At 51.1% G+C, this 20,570-nt stretch overlaps 1 long non-coding RNA gene and 1 other non-coding gene across 2 annotated transcripts; both read left to right on the forward strand.

The window, feature by feature from the left end:
- Positions 1-4,254: 4,254 nt before the first annotated feature.
- On the forward strand, positions 4,255-4,441 carry LOC131747151 (small Cajal body-specific RNA 16). The gene has a single exon (XR_009332781.1). It is a non-coding gene; the product is annotated as a small Cajal body-specific RNA 16 (non-coding RNA).
- Positions 4,442-6,202: 1,761 nt separating this feature from the next.
- On the forward strand, positions 6,203-18,126 carry LOC136793178 (uncharacterized). Its single transcript, XR_010838112.1, has 2 exons — positions 6,203-6,465; positions 17,323-18,126. It is a non-coding gene; the product is annotated as an uncharacterized lncRNA (long non-coding RNA).
- Positions 18,127-20,570: the final 2,444 nt, after the last annotated feature.

A 20,570-nucleotide genomic window follows, 5' to 3' on the forward strand; every position in this document is an offset into this window, starting at 1 on the left:
TCTAGCATTGGGTTTCACGCCAATCTTTCCCTTAAGCCTCTGCTTCCCCCAAGGCTGGGGTGTGTGTGTGTGACTCTATCAGGAACTCCCTTTCAGGCCATTTCACTCCCAGATCAAGGACCTGAGAGCTGGGAAGAGCCCCGGGGGTGTCCCGTGGTTGGCACCTCCTGCTCTGTGGGCTGAGGGGTCCACAGTACTTACAGGAGACCTCTGGGACCAGGTTGGCTCAAGGCCTTGGGGGGCTGTTCTGTTTCCACCAGAGCAACTCCTACTTTATCTATTTTTCCCCCCACACATAAATATTCTTTTTAATTATTTCTAAAGTAATGGTAGCACAGCAAACATATTTCTCTCCGCCTTGCTTTTCTCCTCACTTAAAAGTATATCTTGGGGGCTGCCCTGGTGGTGCAGTGGTTGAGAGTCCGCCTGCCGATGCAGGGGACACGGGTTCGTGCCCTGGTCCGGGAAGATCCCACATGCGGCGGAGCGGCTGGGCCCGTGAGCCATGGCCACTGAGCCTGCGCGTCTGGAGCCTGTGCTCCGCAACGGGAGAGGCCACAGCAGTGAGAGGCCCACGTACCGCAAAAAAAAAAAAAAGGAAGAAAAAAGTATATCTTGGGGCTTCCCTGGTGGCGCAGTGGATAAGAATCCGCCTTCCAATGCAAGGGACACGGGTTCGATCCCAGGTATGGGAAGATCCCACATGCCGCGGAGCAACTAAGCCCGTGCACCACAACTACTGAGCCTGTGCTCTAGAGCCCGCGAGGCACAATTACTGAAGCCTGTGAGCCACAACTACTGAAGCCGGCGTACGTAGAGCCTGTGCTCCGCAGCAAAAGGAGCCACGACAATGAGAAGCCCGCGCACGCAACGAAGAGTAGCCCCCGCTCGCCGCAAGTAGAGAAAGCGCGTGCACAGCAACGTAGACCCAACCCAGCCAAAAATAAATAAATAAATTTATTTATTTATTTTAAAAAAGTGTACCTTGAAGGACTTTCTATCCACTTTCTCTTTTTTATTGTGCTAAAATATAAATAACATAAAAGTTGCTATTTTAATCATTTTTAATGAGGAAAAAATTTTATTATGGTAAAATATACCTGACATAAAACTTACCATTTTAATTTTTTTGTTTTTGGCCATGCGGCTTGCGGGATCTTAGTTCCCCGACAAGGGATCAAACCCGCACCCTCGGCAGTGAAAGTGCACAATCCTAACCACTGGACCGCCAGGGAGTTCCCAACCATTTTTAAAAATTAATTAATTAATTAATTATATTTTTGGCTGCATTGGGTCTTCGTTGCTGCACGCAGGCTTTCTCTGGTTGGGGCGAGCAGGGGCTACTCTTCGTGGCGGAGCGCAGGCTTCTCACTGCGGTGGCTTCTCTTGTTGCAGAGCACGGGCTCTAGGTGCACGGGCTTCAGTAGTTGCAGCACGCAGGCTCAGTAGTTGTGGCTCGTGGGCTCTAGAGCGCAGGATCAGTAGTTGTGGTGCACGGGCTTAGTCGCTCCGCGGCATGTGGGATCTTCCTGGACCAGGGCTCGAATCCGTGTCCCCTGCATTGGCAGGCAGATTCTTAACCACTGCGCCACCAGGGAAGCCCCCAACCATTTTAAAATGTACAGTCTGTGGCGTTAAGTACATTCACAATGTTGTGCAACCATCACCACTACCTGCTTCCAAAGCTTTTTCGTCACCCCAAATAGAAACTCCATGACCATTAAGCAGTAACTCCTCATTCTCCACTCCCCCCAGCCCTGTAACCTCTAATCTACTTTGTCTCTAAGAACAGCCTATGCTAGATATTTCATATGAATAGAATCATACAATACGAGACCTTTCCTGTCTGGTTTCTTTCACTGCTTTCAAGATTCAACCACGTGGTAGCATATGTCAAAACTTTGTTCCTTTTATGGCTGAATAATATTTCACTGTATGTATAGACCACGTTTTGTTTATCCATGCATCTGTTGATGGACACTCAGGTTGTTTCCACCTTGTAGCTTTTGTGAATAAAGCTGCTACGAACATGCGTGCACAAGTATCTCTCTCTTTTTTTTTTTTTTTTTTTAATACATTTATTTATTTTATTTATTTATTTTTGGCTGTGTTGGGTCTTCGTTGCTGCGCACGGGCTTTCTCTAGTTGTGGTGAGTGGGGGCCGCTCTTCGTTGTGGTGCACGGGCTGCTCATTGCGATGGCTTCTCTTGTTGCGGAGCATGGGCTCTAGGCGCGCGGGCCTCAGTAGTTGCAGCAAGCAGGCTCAGTAGTTGTGGCGCACAGGCTTAGTTGCTCCGTGGCATGTGGGACCCTCCCAGACCAGGGCTCAAACCCATGTCCCCTGCATTGGCAGGTGGACTCCCAACCACTGCGCCACCAGGGAAGCCCTCTCTCTCTTTTTTTAACATTCCTTGGGTTATATACCTATGAGTGAAATTTGGCGTCACATGACAATTCTATGTTTAACTTTTTGAGGAACTTCCAAACTATTTTCCACAGTGGCATCATTTTACATTCCCACCAGCAATGTACAAGGGTTCCAGTTTCTCTACATCTTCCCCAATGGTTCTTATTTTCAGATTTTTGGATTCTAGCCATCCTAGTGGATAGGAGTGGTATCTCACTGTGGTACCATGACTAATGATGTCGAGCATCTTTTCATGTGATTATCAGTCACTTGTATGTCTCCTTTGAAGATTTGTTTATTTGAGTCCTTTGCCCATTTTTAAATAGGGTTTCTTGTCTTTTCGTTGTAGGGTTTTAGAAAGTTTATCTGTCTTAACCACTGGATTTCCGAAAAAATATTGCATTTAAAAAAAGAGGTTTACTGATAAATGAAGGCTGGGACCCGGTCCAGCCTTTTTATCTCACATACAGAGAAACAGAAGCCCATGAGGTTAAGCCACATGGTAAGTAGCAAAACAGCCTGTCTGACAGATTGCTTCACCTCCTCCCATGTCACTCAGCACCTGGAGTGAGCAGAGCCCCGCTGCCCGGCTCTGTGAGGAGCTACACGTGCAAAAACAAATCCTGTTCTTCAAGACTTCTGGGAAGATGAGGCTGGCAGGGTTGGGTGTTCAGGGGGCATGGTGAGAAGTTCCTCGTAATTGAGGGAGGGAGAGAGCGGCAGCATACCAGGCTAGATTCTGAAGGATTTGAGTGCCAATGAGTTGGGAGTTTTAGCCTGGAGGCCCCAAGTCACAAATTCAAACACCTTCCTGGGACCTCGGGTGCTGTAAATGTGGAGAACAGTGGGTGAAAAGCAATAGGGATTGGAGGGGGCCTGTGGCTAACCAGAGCGCCGCCCTGCCTAAAGGCAGATTCCAAAACTGCTGGGTTGTGATTCCTAACATAGAAAGCAGAGGGCCGATGGCTTCCTGGCTGGCGAAGCTTGGGAAAGTAACTCATCTTCTCTGCAGCACCGCTCTTCTCACCTGGAAAACAGGAGTGATTATTGTACCTAGCCCCTGCCTAAGGTTGCATTAGGAGTAAAGGGATAATTCACGCTCAGCACCAGGCACCTGGATGGCCTTCTGATTCCCTTGCTCTAGGACCCTCCCTTCTCGCTAGGGCGCTCGTCCCCATTAATCAACATCTCGCGGCTGCGGCCCCTTTAAGGCGGCCATGGAGGACCCAGTTTCAAAGCTAAGGGCGACCTTCTAGGTGCCGTGTCTATGGTAAGCCGTCACTTACGGCCGGAAGTGCGTGTGGTGAGCGGCTTTGGCTCGGGATTCGGAAGAGAGAGGCGACACGTGTTCTCTGGTGTCCGGGGGGGATGTGCGCCCTCGCCCCCGACGGGTGGCCGACCCCCGGCCCGCAGGGTGATGCTGGCCCGCGGCGCCGGTTCCCGCCCCGGGGCGGGAACGAAGCTCCGGGGGCCCGGACTTCTGGGACCGCCCCCCGCATAGCAAATGCGGCTTGGACGGAGGAGACGGAAGCAGGCACCAAAATCAGGGTGAGGGGCTACTGTAGGAGGCACTGCACCCCGCAGAAAAGCCTTGGGTTCCCAGGCTTGGGGGCCAGCATGAGTTTCTGGGGGTGTGTAAACATCCAGTGAGACTCATTCTCCTAGAGTACGTGGTATCACTTTCTTTTACCAGGTTTTTCTTAGACAATAGGAGCTCTCCAGACCCCGACGATTGGATGAAGTCATGCAACCTTTCTTTGTTCCTTCTTGTCGGTGACCATATTCGGGTGACCTCAGTTTGGGGGATCCAGGTATGTCAAGCGTGGAGACTCAGTGTCCTGAGGCTGATGGTCTGGGGAGAGGCTCCTGTGTTGTTGAACCTGCCCAGTTGTGGGTGCAACCTTGTACCAGGCAGCCCGACCCTGACCTAAAGTAAATTCCCAGGAGAGGTTTTTCCTGGGTTTTGAATTTGCAGTAACAGGTGTGAACATTCTAGCAGCAGTTTGATGATCATGTATGATACTGCAAACAGGACTTTCACTGAAAGAAGAAAACCTGTAAACAGTGTTGATGTAATTTGTTTTATTCAATAAATATTTTTGATTCTTTGGCCACCCACCATGCTAAGTGTTAGGGATACAGAGATGTTACGGCCCTTGTTCTCAGGAAGCTACAGCCCAGTTGGGGAAATAAGATTAAGTGATCACTCTAAAGAGGGTATATCAGTCCGAGGTGAGTGCTCTGAAGGAAAGCATAGTCTAATGAGAATATGTGTCTCAAAGAATCTGATGGAGACTGGAAAGCTTTCCTGAGGATGAGACCCTTGAGCTGGACTCTGAAGGACTCAAGGATGAGTAGGAGTTTGGTGGGAAGGCCAGGGGAGAGCATGTGCAAAGGTCCAGTGGCCTAGAGAGTATGGCTAGTGGAGGAACTGGAAAAAGGCCATTGTAGCCTGGAAAGTAAGTGGAAAACTGTGAAACGAAGCTGGAAAGGTGAGGAAGGGCCAGACGACACAGGGCCTGTGGCTTATGTTAGGATTTGGGGCTTAGTCCTGAGAATAGTGGGAGGTTAGTATGGGATTTAGACAAGAAGATGATGTACTGAAAATTATAACTTCAAAAGAGCCCTGCGTACAGAGCAGCACAGTCTAGCAGAACTTTCTGTGATGCTGGAAACGGTCTATAATCTGTGTCATCCTGTAGAGCAGGCTCTAAGCCTGGAGTGGAATTTTAATTTAAATGTAAATGTCCACATGTGCCTAGTGGCTGCTGTGTGGGACCGCGTGGGACTGCGCAGCTGTAGAACCTGTTGGAGGGGGCAGGGACAGATCGTGGCACACAGATGCCCTTTCACTTCCTGAAGAAAGGCTGAGACAGGTTCCACATGTTGATCATTCCTGGGCATCTCACACAGTAACTGCTTGTGGAACTGCTTTTAGTTTTTATTTTCTTGGTGTGGTTCAGCCTGCTCCTTCATGAAGCGGCATTACGCCTTCTCCTACCTTTGCCTGTTTTGTTGTCAGCACACAGATGGAGAAGTGATTCTTCAACTCATCGAAGTACCTACAGGGGTCAAAGCGTTACGTCTCTGCTTTGGAGGGGCTGTCAAAAAAAGTGGTCCCTGGTGTTCCAGGGTTTGGGATGCAGAGAGGTAGACAGCAGGAAGTGCCCTGGACCCCAGGAAGGAGCGTTTCCAGTGGGACCCGGTAGAATACGGCCCTGTGAGGAAGTAAAGGCCGTTTCCAGCAGATGAAACATGTGACCAAAGGGAGGAAGTGTGAAAGTGCTTGAGAGGGTGTGGGGAACTCAAAAGTTGGGGGGAAACTGGGGAACTGCACAGCGAGAGAAAGGGAGGAATAGGTAGGAATAGGTAGATGGGCAGGTGTTGAGTTATGGGGGGGCTTTGTCAGAGTTCGGCTTGTTGTGCCCAGTATGGGCCAGGAGGGCCCCACGTGGTGGTGGGCAGATGTCCAGGTGTGCCTGCAGTGGTGGGTTAGGAAGTCACTGGGGTGGAGCCCGTAGACTTGGAAGGAGGGGGCTGATTGGTCGCTGCGGGGCACCGGCTGCATCGTATTCTTGGTGGAAGGTAGATTTTAGATCTTGGAGGGTGTTTTATTGTGTTAACAGTTTTGAATTCTCTGAATATTCAGACTTGCTGAAGTCAGATAAAAACTGATGAAGTGCGCTTCTTTTGCAGGTGAGCTCACTGGAAGATTTGTGTGTGTGCTGGGTGAAAACCTGCTGAGTTCGTTTCTGCCTGGTTCTTTGTGCCTGAAATGTAATTGTTTTGTTTTAGCACTTTCCAAGTTTGTTCGGTTTAACTCCTGTCTCCATGGTTTCTGAGTGCTGACCTGCTTAACGCCCTGTTTTGTATGAGAACGTAAATAAAAGGAGTCAGACCCCGAGGAGACGTCTCATGCACGTGATGGGTTCCGTGCCCAGTGGCCACGCACCGAGGGTGTCACCTCGGCCTGCGAGGGGGCACAGCGGGCGGCACAGTTCCCGACTGAAGAGTGGCTCACGGTCACGCACCCTCAGTGCTGCCGGTGCCCTGGGCCGGTAAGTTCGTCCCTGGGCACCCCGACCCCGGGCTTCTTGGTGGGCGCAGAAACCCCCCTCGCCAAGTCAGACTTGTTCGACTTCAGCAAGTGTGAATATTCAGAGAATTTAAAAGTTAACACAATAGGGTTTCCCTGGTGGCGCAGTGGTTGAGAATCCGCCTGCCGATGCAGGAGACACGGGTTCGTGCCCTGGTCCGGGAAGATCCCACATGCCGCGGAACAGCTGGGCCTGTGAGCCATGGCCGCTGAGCCTGCGCGTCCGCAGCCTGTGCTCCGCAATGGGAGAGGCCACAACAGTGAGAGGCCCGCATACGGAAAAAAAAAAAAAAAAAAAAAAAAGTTAACACAATAAAATACCCTCCAAGATCTGAAATCTACCCCCCGCCCCACGCCTAGTGTGTGCACGTATCGCAGGGTCAGGAGGCTTTGTTACCGAGGTTGGGGGCTCTGCTGGCGCTGGCTGGGGCCATACTTCACAGCAGAGAATTCTCCCAAGTCCCACTGTCTTTGAATGTTTTGCCATCTGTTAAGGTGCAGAAAGGAAAAACCAGCCTGTGTTTTGAGCTGCGATGCTGGTGGTTCTACACGTAGTGCCGCCATCAGAGTGTTGCATGCTATCTTCGTGTTGTGGTCAGGGCGTTACAGACAGTACGTACATTTTTTTTAATGCAGTGTAGAAAAGTTATCTTGGACTTTGGACCTAGTCGTGCCAGAGCCAGGTACCTGGCTGACATACTTGGTGACCGTCCCGACTTCACACTCACCTCATTCGTGCAGCTCATCTCCCGAGAGGGTCTGGCCCGCTGGTGCCCACCAAGGCCGAGAGGTAGCGTTGCAACTTCAAGGCCAGCCTCTGGTGTGTCTTTACGGACCAGTAATCTAAAAGGGCTGCAGGTGCCAGGGGAGGCACGGCCACCACGGGCATTGCTGGGAGCGACAGCTCCTCAGCTCAGATGAGCCGACGGAGCAGTACCGACGGGCAGACGCGGCCAGAGGCTCCACCGCTGGCCTGCAGGGCGACCTCGGGCAGCCCCCTCCCCCCCGTTTGTGCCTTAGCTCAGTGAAATGGGGTGATGGTCATAATGGCGATGCTTCCTGCCAGGTGGCACTCGGGAGGGTTGGGTTATAGCCAATTCTGCGAAGCGCTCAGACCTCTCAGCTGGTACATCGTGGGGGTCATTTACGTTCTTCCCTGGACCTTCAGTGCATTTTACAAACAAACGTGGAAGGAAGGGCGTGTCGAGAGGACAGATGAGAAGAGCAGATCAAATCCATAAAACCGAGGCCGTGTATAGTCACAGCTCGGAATGAGCCGAGAGGTACCGAGGGTGCTGAGGACAGCAGGCAGGACTTTCTTGTAAAACCCACAGAACGTAAAATTTACTATTTTAACCATTTTCAACTGTGGTTCAGGTTGTTTGGTTTTTTTTTTAAAGTACATTTACAATGTTGCGAAACCTTCGGCCCTTACCTAGTTCCAGAATATTTCCATCACTGGGAGAGGAAGCCCCCTCCCCTTTAGCAGTCATTCCCAGCCCCCTGCCCCCAGCCCCTGAGCACCTCTAATCTGTTTTCTGTCTCTGGATTTGCTGATTCTGGACTTTGCCCTTTGCATCCTTTTATCATCCAGGCCTCCCCCTAGGGTTCAAATAGGACCTCCAGCCCCTGCCCCACGCCACCCAGCCAGCTGTGGACTGTAGAGTGGAGATTCTTAACCTCCTCAACCAGCGGAATCTGATTGGAATTAGGTTTATCCAAAAAGTCAGGTAAAGCGGGGATTAGAACAAGCAGACACGTTACCGTACATTTTATTTTATTTTATTTTTATTTTTATTTTTATTTTTTTTTTTTCGGTATGCGGGCCTCTCACTGTTGTGGCCTCTCCCGTTGCGGAGCACAGGCTCCGGACGCACAGGCTCAGCGGCCATGGCTCACGGGCTTAGTTGCTCCGCGGCATGTGGGATCTTCCCGGACCAGGGCACGAACCCGCGTCCCCTGCATCGGCAGGCGGATTCTCAACCACTGCGCCACCAGGGAAGCCCCGTACATTTTATTTTAATGTCAAATGGAAGAAGATAACATCCCTTCGCTAATGTTTTGATAGGAAGCTGAGGCCTTTTATTTTTGGTGAGCATGGTCTAAAAATTTTTAGGGAGGTCTTAGATACGCTTGCAAAGTAATCTGAGCAAATTCATCTAGATTTTTCTGACCCATCCCCCAGTCTTACAGCGTTGTCCTGCTCCCACCTAATTACACAAGAAATATTTTTAGCTCTATAGACTCCGCAGTATTCAACTAATGGAAGAAATTTCCAATATGAGGTATGGGGAAATCATTATGGCTTATATACATGATTTAACATGAATTTTACGCTAACCGCAATAGCCTGCTTGTGGCTTATCAAACATACGTTGTACATCTGCTTTAATCATTAAAAAGATGCATAGGCCAGAAGTAAAGAATGTCCACGTGAAAAATAAAGATGGGGACTTCCCAGGTGGTCCAGTGGTAAAGAAGCTGCCTTCCAGTGCAGGGGACACAGGTTCGATTCCTGGTCAGAGAACTGAGGTCCCTCATGCTGCTGAGCAACTAAGCCCGCGTGCCACAAGCAGAGAGCCTGCGCTCTGCAACGAAAGATCCCCCGTGCCGCAACTAAGACCCCCCCTGCTGCAACTAAGACCCGACGCAGCCAAAAATAAATAATAAAGATGAAATGCCTCCCTTCCTGGGAGGCCAATGCTGGTACTCCTTCAATGATAAGACTCCCTTCCCGGGCTTCCCTGGTGGCGCAGTGGTTGAGAGTCCACCTGCCGATGCAGGGGACGCGGGTTCGTGCCCCGGTCCGGGAAGATCCCACGTGCCGCGGAGCGGCTGGGCACGTGAGCCGTGGCCGGGTGCCGAGGCTATACTGACTCACTGTGTACCTGCTGATATGTTTTTGTTTGGGGCTTTGTGTGTTTTTTTTGAAACCTTGAAGGACTGTATCGCTGACTTGTTTAATGTTTCGTTTTGACAAGAAGCAAAATGATGCTGAAAACCCTACTTCTTCTGAGCAGTTGCTCAGTTATCTAAGAGGCTGTCTCCCAGGCTGTAGTCCTGTTTGGCTCAAATAAGATTTTTTCTATCCCTGTTATAGATTGTTAATTGATTATTTCTGTCGACACAACTTAGATTTCTTTTGTTTTTATTTCAAATAGGAGCAACACTTCTGTTTTGTTCATTTTTCAGTATTTCACCAGCCCACCTCATCCTTTCTTAAATCATGTAGCTATTGAACAAGGTCAGCTGGCACGCTCAGGTTTGGGAGCGAATACAGGTGGCTTTGGCGAGGCCTCAGCTCGTGTGATTGGAGCAGAAGCCTGGGTCCTCCCCGCGAGGAGCGTCAGCCTTTGGTGTCCGAGTTTCCTGGAGACCGTGAGGACTTTCCCTGAGGACCAGAGCCTCAGAGGAAGGGGAGAGAGGCGTCCTGGGCGGAAACCGGAGGGGCTGCTCCACGGCCCCGGCTGTGCTCGCTGGTGGCCACTGTCGACAAAAGTTAACCAATCGGTGGTTGAAAAGAGAGACAGGATTTTATTCAAGCCAACCTGAGGGTTACAACCCAGGAGACAGTTTCTCAGAAAGCTCTGAGGGGTGCTTCACTTCTTAGAAGTCGAAGGCACAGTTATACGTATTTTTGAGACGAAGTGACACACTGACATTGTACAGAGTTCACCAGCGGTACATAGTCCAGATCTCCACATCGGAGGCAAGCGGCAGGTCACCGTGACCCCTGACGCTGTGAGGAAAGGAATGTCCTTAAGGAATTCATTGGTGGTGTCAGGAAAGGAAAAGTTGATCTCTATGGTTGAGTAGACATTCCTGCCTTTGAGGAGGTCTGGTTAACGTAGACACTGCCCATTAGGGAGGGCCCAACCTGGGCAGGGAGTATGTTATGCTTACATTTTCTTGTCCTGCCTCAAAAACATAAGTTTTACTCCATCACGGCTCTTGGTGGCGCTGCTGTCCACAGGTGGGGTCGGAAACCAACCAGCCACCCGCCTGGCTGCTCTGCTCAGAGGCCTGCACGGTCTCTGTGAGCTGTAGGCTAAATCCAATCCATCGTCTTTTTCCCTTTCTACTTCACTGTATTAACAAAATGAAACAAAAACACATAAATCACGTGTTCCTTAATCAGCGGAGAGGCATGGGAAGGAGCTGATGGTCCCCTGCCCCACCCCAGTTCGGGCCAAGACGACCTGTGGCCTGTGTGGGTCCTTGTGCACCGTTCTCCAGGCTCGGGCAAACACGCCTGATAACACATGTTGTTACGTATGTGGTTTCCAGAGTTATCTCGGCATTCAAGGCCCTCCAGAGCCCGCGCCACCGGCTTCGTCAACCTGACCTCCTGGGTCAGCGCCTTTGTCCGCACACAGACGCCCTGCTCTGGCCATTCTGGTCAGCCCAGCCTGAGACACCCCGCGTGTTCTCACGTAAGCAGAGCTCACCTGTCCTTCGAGACCAGCTCTGGTCCCAGCTGACAGTTTCCTCTCTGTGTCTCTTTCGTGCCAGTTCTCTGTCCTACTCACCTGACCCATCTTGTGCCACCTGGGGCTGTCTGTCCTGCGCCTTTTCATGAGGTCCAGCTTCCCTGCATCGGGCCTCTCTTTCTCAAGACAGGACATTGCCAGCATCCTCGGGCTTATGGGGAAGACAGGTTTGCGGTGAGAGCCTTTGACCCCTTCCTCCCACTGACACGAGAGAGGGCGTGGTACCCCAGGAGAACGCCCAGAGTTGGGGAGGGCTGCAGGAAGCAGAAACCAACATCTCGTCCCCAGCTGGGTGCTTGCTAAGCTGTAGACCCTGCCAGCCCATCCTGGTGCCACCAGCAGGTTGTGAAGAGAGAGTCCTCGGAGAGGTGGACAGGTGTCCCCAGAAGGTGGGGTGTACTTGAGCACAGACCCTGGTGCTGGCTCTCACCGGGGGAATTCCAGGACCAGAGGGTTCTGCAGTCACCCTTCGAGGCCAAAAGGGACAGGGGTTTAGTGGCTTTGGGATGAAGAGGACAGTTACTGTGGTCGACTGAATAATGGCCCCCAAAGATGTCCACACCCCAACCCCCAGAAACTGTGAATACGTCACCTTACAAGGCAAAAGGGGCTTTGCAGATGTGATGAAGTTAAGAAATCTGGGATGGGGGCCATCATGGACTAGCTGTGTGGGCCTGGGGTCATCACAAGGGTCCTTATCAGAGGGTCAGAGACAGAGAGGAGATGTGATGCTGAATTTGAAGGGGGTGGAAGGGGCAACGTGCACGGAGTGTGGCGGCCCCCAGGAGCTGGAAAGGGCAAGGAAATGGATTCTCCCCTGGGGCCTCCAGAGGGAACAGTCCTGTGGGCACCTAGATGTGTCACACTTAGCTCCAAAGGCATTTGGAAAGCGCAGCCTTTTACCTGGCTGTTCCTGTTGGGGGAGTGGCAATTGGGAGAGGTCTCTGCTCGATGCCTTGCAGGGCATTTGGAGAGCTTGCTGGGGGTCGGAAGGGCCAGGCTGCAGCTGGCACTCGGGAATTGATGTTTGCCGAAGCAGCGGACCTGCTTCTCTGTGTCATTGTTTTCAAAGTGTCCCCTCTGAAGGCCGAGCACATGTATACCTGGAACAGGAACCTTGCAGACTGGCAGTGATTAACTGAATGTCGGGACCCTTTGCTTTGATTTAACAAACAGCGTCATCATGCAGTGACACGGCTTGCAGAAATTACGATCCGGAGGAGGAAACAAGCCTGGGAATGCTTGGCAAGCTGCCTGCTGGTTAGCTGGGTGGTTTCCGCTCATCTTAACCAAATCTCTTTACCCTCTTTCAGTCCAGTGGTTCAGAGAGGCCCAGGAGAACCTGGCAAAGCCCTGTCACCCCTGTGATTGGCTCTGGCTTTCCTCACTCAGGGGTCAAGGGGCACAAGCAAGCCCAGGGTCCAGCAGGCAAGGGCTGCCTTCTGTGCCCACCAGGCAGGACACTTCCCCTTGGGGGCCGGGCAGTCCTGGAGTTTGAATGCCACCGTGTCATGGGAAATGTGCACCTTTGTACCTGACACTCCCAGCACACCCGCTTTTGGGGGAGGAGAGTGTCCTACCCTGGCTGTGAGAGCTGGACCCCAGCCCGCTGCTGCGTTCCCTCTCTCTCATCAGCGACACGGCAGGGGAGCCCTTCCGACGTGCCGGGTTTCCTGTGCACTGTCTCATCGCCTCCCTGCGACGGTCATACGAAGCAGGGACCATTAATGTCATCTCCACTTTGCAGTTGAGAAACTGAGGCCTCGAGGTCAGGGAAACAGAGCTGGCAGGTGGCAGAGCCAGAACCTGAACCCAGAGTGGACGCCCTCTACTCTGCACTGTCAAACCCCAAGCCCCGCTCCAGAGCGGTCCAAGCAGGGCTGCCGGATTTAGCAAACCGAAACAGAGAAGGTTGCCCAAGTTCAGTTTGCATTTCAGATAAGCAGGGAATTCTTTTTTGAGTGTAAGTATGTCCTGAATAGTGCATGGGATATACTTTTTAAAATTTCTGTGTTGTTTATCTGAAATTCAGATTTAATCGGGTATTCCCTATTTTACCCGGCAACCCTAACTGGAAGGCAAAAGCCACCGCGTAGCCCTGTGTGAGCAAGTGGCCGTGGGACGGGGAAGGTACCGCCAGCATAACATCGATGTGCGGAGTGAGGGCCAGGATGTCGAGTCTCTGGGCGTGGGAACCCATGTTGGAGAACAGGCCTATCCAGCCCTGGGGCCACAAGCGCTTCCCAAGCAAAGGCAGAGCAGCGTGTGGCCTGCAGCGCCTGAAGAATTCCTTGCACGTGCAAAGAGAAAGGTGGCCTTGGGGATACTCAGTGGGGGAGGCAGAGGAGACCAGGTGTGTTGGATTAGAGTTTGCAGTGCCAGCTGGTCCACTGTGCAAGGTGGGCTTTGAAGAGCCGGCAGGACCCACCGAGGAGCCAGGGCCAGGACACGAGTCCCGCTGTAGCCCTGGTAGCTCTTGGTGGTGTTGCGCCCAGGTTGCAGCTGTGCAGGTAAATGGCCAGGCCCTCAAGAGCACCTGCGCAGGAGCCTCCTGCAGGTGTGCGGGCCAGAGCCCCGTTATCACCCGCACCCTCTGGTAATGGAAGCGACCTTGTCTTCTGTGGTTACCACGGCTGGGGGCTCTGACCACTTGCCCTCATGGACCACTTGGCCATTAATAGTTCCATTTTACAGATGGAGACGTGCTCAGGGAGCTTAAGGAGCTTTGCTGAGACCACAAAGCCAGTGAGAGGCAGAGCCGAGGCGTGAAGAAGCCCCTGTCTCTAAACCCTTGCTTTTAACCGCGGAACAGAGCACTCTTCATAAGGCTGGAGGCCCTGAGAGAAAAGGCTTTGAAGGGGGAGACAGAACATTCATCTGCACCGCATAAAATGTTCCTGCCTGGGTCTGAATAAGGCTCCCCCACCACGGACACACATCTCAGGATGTACTGAGGCGTGTAGCTGCTTAAGCAGACTCAGCTTATATTTTAGATCAACAAATGAAATTTAGGGACTTCCCTGGTGGTCCAGTGGTAAAAAAAAAAAAAAAAAAAAAAAAAAAAATCCACCTTCCAATGCAGGGGATGCGGGTTCAATCCCTAGTGGGGGAACTAAGATCCCTCATGCCGTGGGGCAGCTAAGCCCGTGTACTGCAACTACTGAGTCCACACGCTCTGGAGCCCACGTGCCACAACTAGAGAGAGAGGCCCTTGTGACGCAGTGATAGATCCCACATGCCTCAACTGAGACCCCACGCAGCCAAAAATTTTAAAAAATAAATAAGATAAATGTTTTAAAAAGTTTAAAAACAAATGACATTTACCAAGAGGGCCCCGTCAGCCCACCAAACACTCTTCCTGGGAGCTCCTGACCTCCCCTCTCTGAGGGGAGAGGGTCTGTCTTCAGACCTGCAGAAGGGTTGGCAAAGCCATGCCTGGGAGCGCCCTCTGCCCTGGTGTTGGTGGCAACCTTGGCGGGGGCTGCCCCAGAGCCACTTGGGAGAGAGACAGTGTGACACTGCATGCGAGTGCAGATGTGCTGAACGGTTCACATCCCAGGCCCAGCTCTTTCTAATGAGATTTAAGTGAGGATTAACAAGTAAGGCATGTTGAAGGCACTAGAAGTACCAGCTCTGCTAGGGAGGTTGACAGAGTGACTTGGTAAGCTAGCTATTGCTTTTCACAGTTGAGAAAAGCCCTCATCATCAGGGGCTCATGTGACCTCCCTTCACCCTGCAGGAGGCCACCTATAGCTTCTGGGATGGACTTTCTTTCTTTCCTTCCTTTCTTTCTTTCTTTCTTGTTGGCTGCCTTGGGTCTTCGTTGCTGCACACGGGCTTTCTCTAGTTGCGGCGAGCGGGGGCTACTCTTCGTTGTGGTGCACGGGCTTCTCATTGCGGTGGCTTCTCTTGCTGCAGAGCGTGGGCTCTAGGCGCGCGGGTTTCAGTAGTTGTGGCACACGGGCTCAGTAGTTGTGGCGTGGGATGGACTCCTCTTGATTCCATCTGAGGCAGCCCTGTCCAATATGGATATAATGTGAACCACACCAGTAATTTTAGATTTTCGGTAGCCACATTAAAACAAGTAGAAAGAAACAGGTGAAATTAATTGTAATAATATATTTAACTTAATATACCAAAACTGTTGTTTCAGTATACAATATAAAAATTATTAGTGAGAGTACTTGTTTTTTTAAACTGCGTCTTCAAAATCCAGTGTGTATTTTACACTCACGGCTCATCTGGGTTTGCACCAGCCCCGCTCCAAGCGCTCAGGGGTCACGTGTGGCTGCCACCCATGGAAGGTGCACGTCTAGGGCCTGTAGGATAGCCAAGCCCATGCCCTGATTCTTGGGGATGTACAGGGAGGGAGGGAGACTGTACCGCGGAGGCTGGCTCTTCTGTCCGTGGTGTCATTTAATCTTCAGAGCAACCTCAGGAACTAGGTATTATTGTGCTTAATTTTTAGAGGCTCAGGCTTGCCTGAGGTCACTGGACAAATCGCTCCCCCTTCAGCCTTCTGGCCGGTCAGCTTGCTCAGGGTTTTTGCTGCCAGGATATCTGGCCAGTTCCAGTCAAGGTCAGCCCTGCCCTCCCAGAGCGTCTCCCCGGAGCTGCTCTCCAGGGTGGGACGCGTGCAAGCCTGAGGAGCTTAGCACTGGACTCTCACCTGGCTGCAAACGCATCTGGAGGCTGAAAGCAGACTGGCTCCATCCCGCTTTTTTGTGAAAGGAGCCTCTGGGGACTGAGCCTCCCCCCACCCCACCCCCCGTGTCCCCTGATTTAAGCCCTTGCCCCACGGCCCACCCACCTCGTGGTTACAAGCGTCCGGAGGACAGCTGGCGCGTTCCTATCCAACCTATGCATTTCTGCGGGCACTCGAAGGGCCTCTGTGATTGCTGTCACTCTGCGGGGCGGCCCGAGCCAATTTCCCGAGGAGGATAGATTTCTTCTCATTTGCTGCTCTCAAGCTGCGGTTCCTTCTGTGTCCGGGAGCAAAGCACTTTCAAAAGAGGCCGTCTCTTGGGACTAACCGCTGGGGGAGGGGGCTTTGGAAGGGGACAGGAGTGGAGGGTGGAAGGGGTGGGTGGCAGGGAGTGGACCGTGGGAGGGGAGGGTTGTGATGGTGTGGGAGGGGCGGGGAGTGGAGGGAGGGCAGCGGCCGGTAGCTCCTGCTGGGATGTCCTCTGGGGGGTGGTTCTCAGCTACGGTTGCATGTCAGAATCACGGGGAACTTTAAAGATCACCGGGCACCACCCACAGAGATACTGATTTTAAGGCTCCGGGGTGTGGCCTGGGATCCGGATGTTTAGAAGTTCCCCGGGTCATTCTAATGCGCTGGATTGAGGCACTCTCTGTCCGGCAGGTGTGAAGAGACAGAGACAGTCCCTTGTCTAGAGAAACTGTCCCAAGACTCGAAAATGGGCAAAGTGATACTGGGCGCGCGGGGCGCAGCTCATCTCCAGGGGTTGCCTTGTTCTGGCCGAGCCTGGACCCTTGTCTTTCTCTTGACGAGGCTGTTTTACAGCTCGATGAGGGAGAAGTTGAGCTGTAGAAAATGGAAATAATTCTTGTCCACAACAATGCAAATGGATTTTGTCCCGCAGAGATACAATTGCTTTCTGTCATCTGGAGAAGATGACCTCAAACATTACATTTTATTGCCCCATTGACCAGTTTTGCATCTATTAGCAAATCCGTTCCGGCGTTCCCGATTGCCTGTATACATGGCTGACTTTCAAATTTTCCTTTCAACTGGTCTTAGTATCTTATTGGTTCCCTCATTAATTAATGAGTTGGAAACAGTTACTTACATATGTCCATTTTATATGTGAAAGTCATGTTTTCAGCTTTTTGAAAATCATAATTTAACCCCCCTAAGGGTGAGCGGGGTGCTCCTTCCTTCCTGCTTCCTCAGCCCCTACTCGCCTTCCGGCTGCCTCTGTCACCTCGCGCTGTCTGACCTGCCTGTCTGCCCAGCTACACTCAAACGTACGCACGTGAAGTTGTTCATAGTATTTATATACAATTTTAAAATCTCTCCTACATCTGGAGTTGGATCCCCTTTTCCATTCCTGATAGTGTTTGTCTTTTACCTTTTTTCTTGCTTTTTTTCCTCAGGTAGAGTTTTTCTTTTTCATAACTTTTTCAAAGAAAAAACTTGTTTTATTGATGCTATCTCTTTGTTTTCTATTGATATTTCATGAATCGTTGCTTTCACCTTCGTTATTTCTTTTATCTCACTCTCTTCAGCTTTACTCTGCTGTCCTGTTTCTCTAGCTTCTTGAATTGCCTGCTTAGCTCATATTTTCCACCTTTCTTATTTTTAGGGGTTTCCGGCGCCCTTTAAGTACCATGCTGGCTGCATCTCCCATGTTCTGATGACCTAGTGGACACCTCCTACGCACTTCTGCGGCCCCCCCTTCCTTTTTTAAAAATTAATTTTTAAAATTATTTATTTATGTATTTATCTGTTACGTTTTGGTCGTGCGGCATGTGGGATCGCAGTCCCCTGACCAGGGATGGAACCCTCACCCTCTGCACTGGAAGCGCGGAGTCTTAACCACTGGACCGCCAGGGAAGCCCCCTGGGGGCCCCTCCTCTTACTTCAGCTGCTGCCAGCACTTCTGCCCACAGGGGGCATCCCATCCAAGTGGAGAATGCAGAAGCTGCAGCCTCCTTAAGTCAGCGCTGAGGATCACAGTATCCCTTCTGCAGCATCCTATTGTCAAAACAAGTCACGGGGCCAGCCCGGATTCCAGAGAGAGGGAAATAGACTCGACCTCTTGTCGGAGAGTGACAAAGAATTTTCCATCATCTTCCATCCACCACCACAATGAAATTACCGCCCAGCTAGTCTATTTATATAAAGTTCAAAACAGACACAACGAACCTACAGGAATAAATAGGTGAATAGTGTGGTTGCTTCTGGGGGTTGGGGCTGGGGATGAACTGAAAAACTATACAAGGGGATTTTCCAGGGTGCTGGGCAAGAAGACTCTGTAGTGATTGGGGGGGTGTCAGTTACATGGGTGTATATGTATTTGTCAAAACTCATCAAACTGGACACTTAAAAGCTGTGCGTTTTACTATATATAATTATACCTTAATAAATAAACAGGCACCAACACATACTACACAGCTGTCTTAGCCTTAGTTCCCCTCCCCCCTCAACACACGCCCACACACGCACACACACACACGCACACACTAACCAGAGAGCCAGAGACAAAGGCATATTTATTGGGGAAGTAATCCCAGTGAGCAGGAGTGAGGGATGATGGGAGTGGAACGGGGAGGTGGGAAAATCAATGTAAGACGCATCATCAGTTTGCTGCTGCCAGTGGTGACCGGTGCTTGATTTCACCAGGACCTTCTCAGGAGCCTTATGAAATGTATCTCAGAACTGTCTGCCTGGAAGGACAGAGGTGAAGCATTTTTCCATTGGCTCCTGCCCCTGTGGTCCAAGTTGACTTTTTGGCATTAACTCCCTGGTACTGAAACGGAGCAGGACCCGAGGGTCCTTGCCTCCCATGTCCTCAGCCTGCCTTCTGTCTGTGGAAAAGCTTTGGCCAAAGAATAAGTTTAAGCAGAGAGATGAGAAAATACAGAAGCAAAGGAAAACAGTCCAGCAAGACCAAATAATAATAGTTCAGTCACTAAGCAAAGTCAAGGACCTTTAATTCCTCCTCAAGGGCTGTAGATAGTATTCTGAGCCGTATCCTGTGAGCCGTCTTATAGAGACTGAAAGCCCCACCAGGTGGAAGAAGTTACCTACGTGATGAGCAGGCTGTAGCCATGACATGACAGCCAAGCTGCTACAATTCCGAGAATTGGCCTCAAGGAAATGGGAACAAACCGACCCCGGAACTGAAGGTTAACTGTACCTAAAACAATCCCGATGACTCTGGTCAGACGACCGATGACCAGTTTCAAGATGCGTGTCAGAGCCGACTGTGCTGTTTCTACACGCAGCCCCCTGCCTCCGTCTATAAAAGCTCTTGCCCCCTGATTGTCGGGGGAGGGGGGAGGCGGCCCTCCCCCATCCCAGTTGCTGGCCTTTGAAGCAAAGCACAGTCTTCATTCCAGCAGGCTTGCCTCTTCATTGTTTTTTGTTTGTTTGTTTTTTTCTGCGGTACGCGGGCCTCTCACTGTTGCGGCCTCTCCCGTTGCGGAGCACAGGCTCCGGACGCGCAGGCTCAGCGGCCACGGCTCACGGGCCCAGCCGCTCCGCGGCACGTGGGATCCTCCCGGACCGAGGCACGAACCCGTGTCCCCTGCATTGGCAGGCGGACTCTCAACCGCTGCGCCACCAGCGAATCCCTCTTCATTGGTTTTTGAGTGGTGAGCAGCCAGACCCCACTTTCAGTTACAGTACTTTTGGGTTGTTCCCAGCCGTGATAGCCACAGCTCCGAGATGGCCCCCAATGATTCTTGCTCGTGCATTCACGGCTCTGTGTGGGGTCAGCGCCCTCTAGCACTTGTGGACACAGCACCACGTATCGGCCATGGATCTGGCGCATCCGCCACATCCTGGAGGACAGCACGCTTGTGCGGCAGGATGTTAACTCCTTCTCAGGGCCCTTCGATAAGCCTCTCATGAGCCATCCTACTGTCCTCTGAGTCCAGATGCTTCCAGATGATGGAGTATCTGGTGAGACCAGTGGATCTGATAGTGGTCGCCTGTACATTATCACATCTCCTTTACCTCTGGGAGTTGGGAGTGGGGATTGATTGGGACAGAAGGGAACCGTCTGGGGGGACAGTAGTCATGCTCTATATAGTGATAGAGGTTTGGGATACAGTGTATGAATTTGTCAGAACACAGCGAATATGCAGTTCAGATCTGGGCATTTCATTGTGTGTAAATTTTACCTAAAAAGTAAAAACTATAAATAAACAGCTCTAGCTAATGATAGGTGTGCTGAGTTATTCAGGGGAAGTGTACAGATGACAGCAATTCACTTTGAAATGCATCAGAAATAAGGTGCATGGATAGATGGATGTCGGGGTGGACAGATAAAGCAAGAGTAATAAAACGTTAGTGGTAAAACTAGGTGATAGATACATGTGTTCACTGTTTAATTTTCTCAACTTTGCTGTATATCTCAGAGCATTCATAACAAAATTGTTGGAAAAAAAGAGTGGGAAATAGCTAGTGGCGAGAACCCAGTGGGTTCACTTCCATCTAGTGGGTTCATCACAGTGACACAAGGAGCAGAACAAATTGGAGATTGATTTGGGCTGGTTCTGATCTCCTAGAGGGTTTGATACGTAGGTGAGTCAGGGCTGCATGGAGCCCATAACTGGGAGGAGGACTTTTTAATCTTGCAGAAAACATTTTTTGCAGCAACATAAATAGCCTAAATTATGTCCACTTGGGGGTAAGGTGTTTTGACCGACTCTTTGGGGAGGCCATGTAATGAATGAAAAACACTAGTCTGGATTCAGACAAATCCAGTTTGTAGCTTCGGCTCTATTACTTATGAGCTGGGCTGCCTCAGGTAAGTCACTGGACGTTTCTGTTTCAGTCTCAGTCTCTCCATGTGTACTGGGGGACAGGGTTATACCCACCTTG

This window comes from Kogia breviceps, chromosome 19, assembly GCF_026419965.1.
Source record: "Kogia breviceps isolate mKogBre1 chromosome 19, mKogBre1 haplotype 1, whole genome shotgun sequence".
Taxonomy (NCBI): Eukaryota; Metazoa; Chordata; class Mammalia; order Artiodactyla; family Physeteridae; genus Kogia; species Kogia breviceps.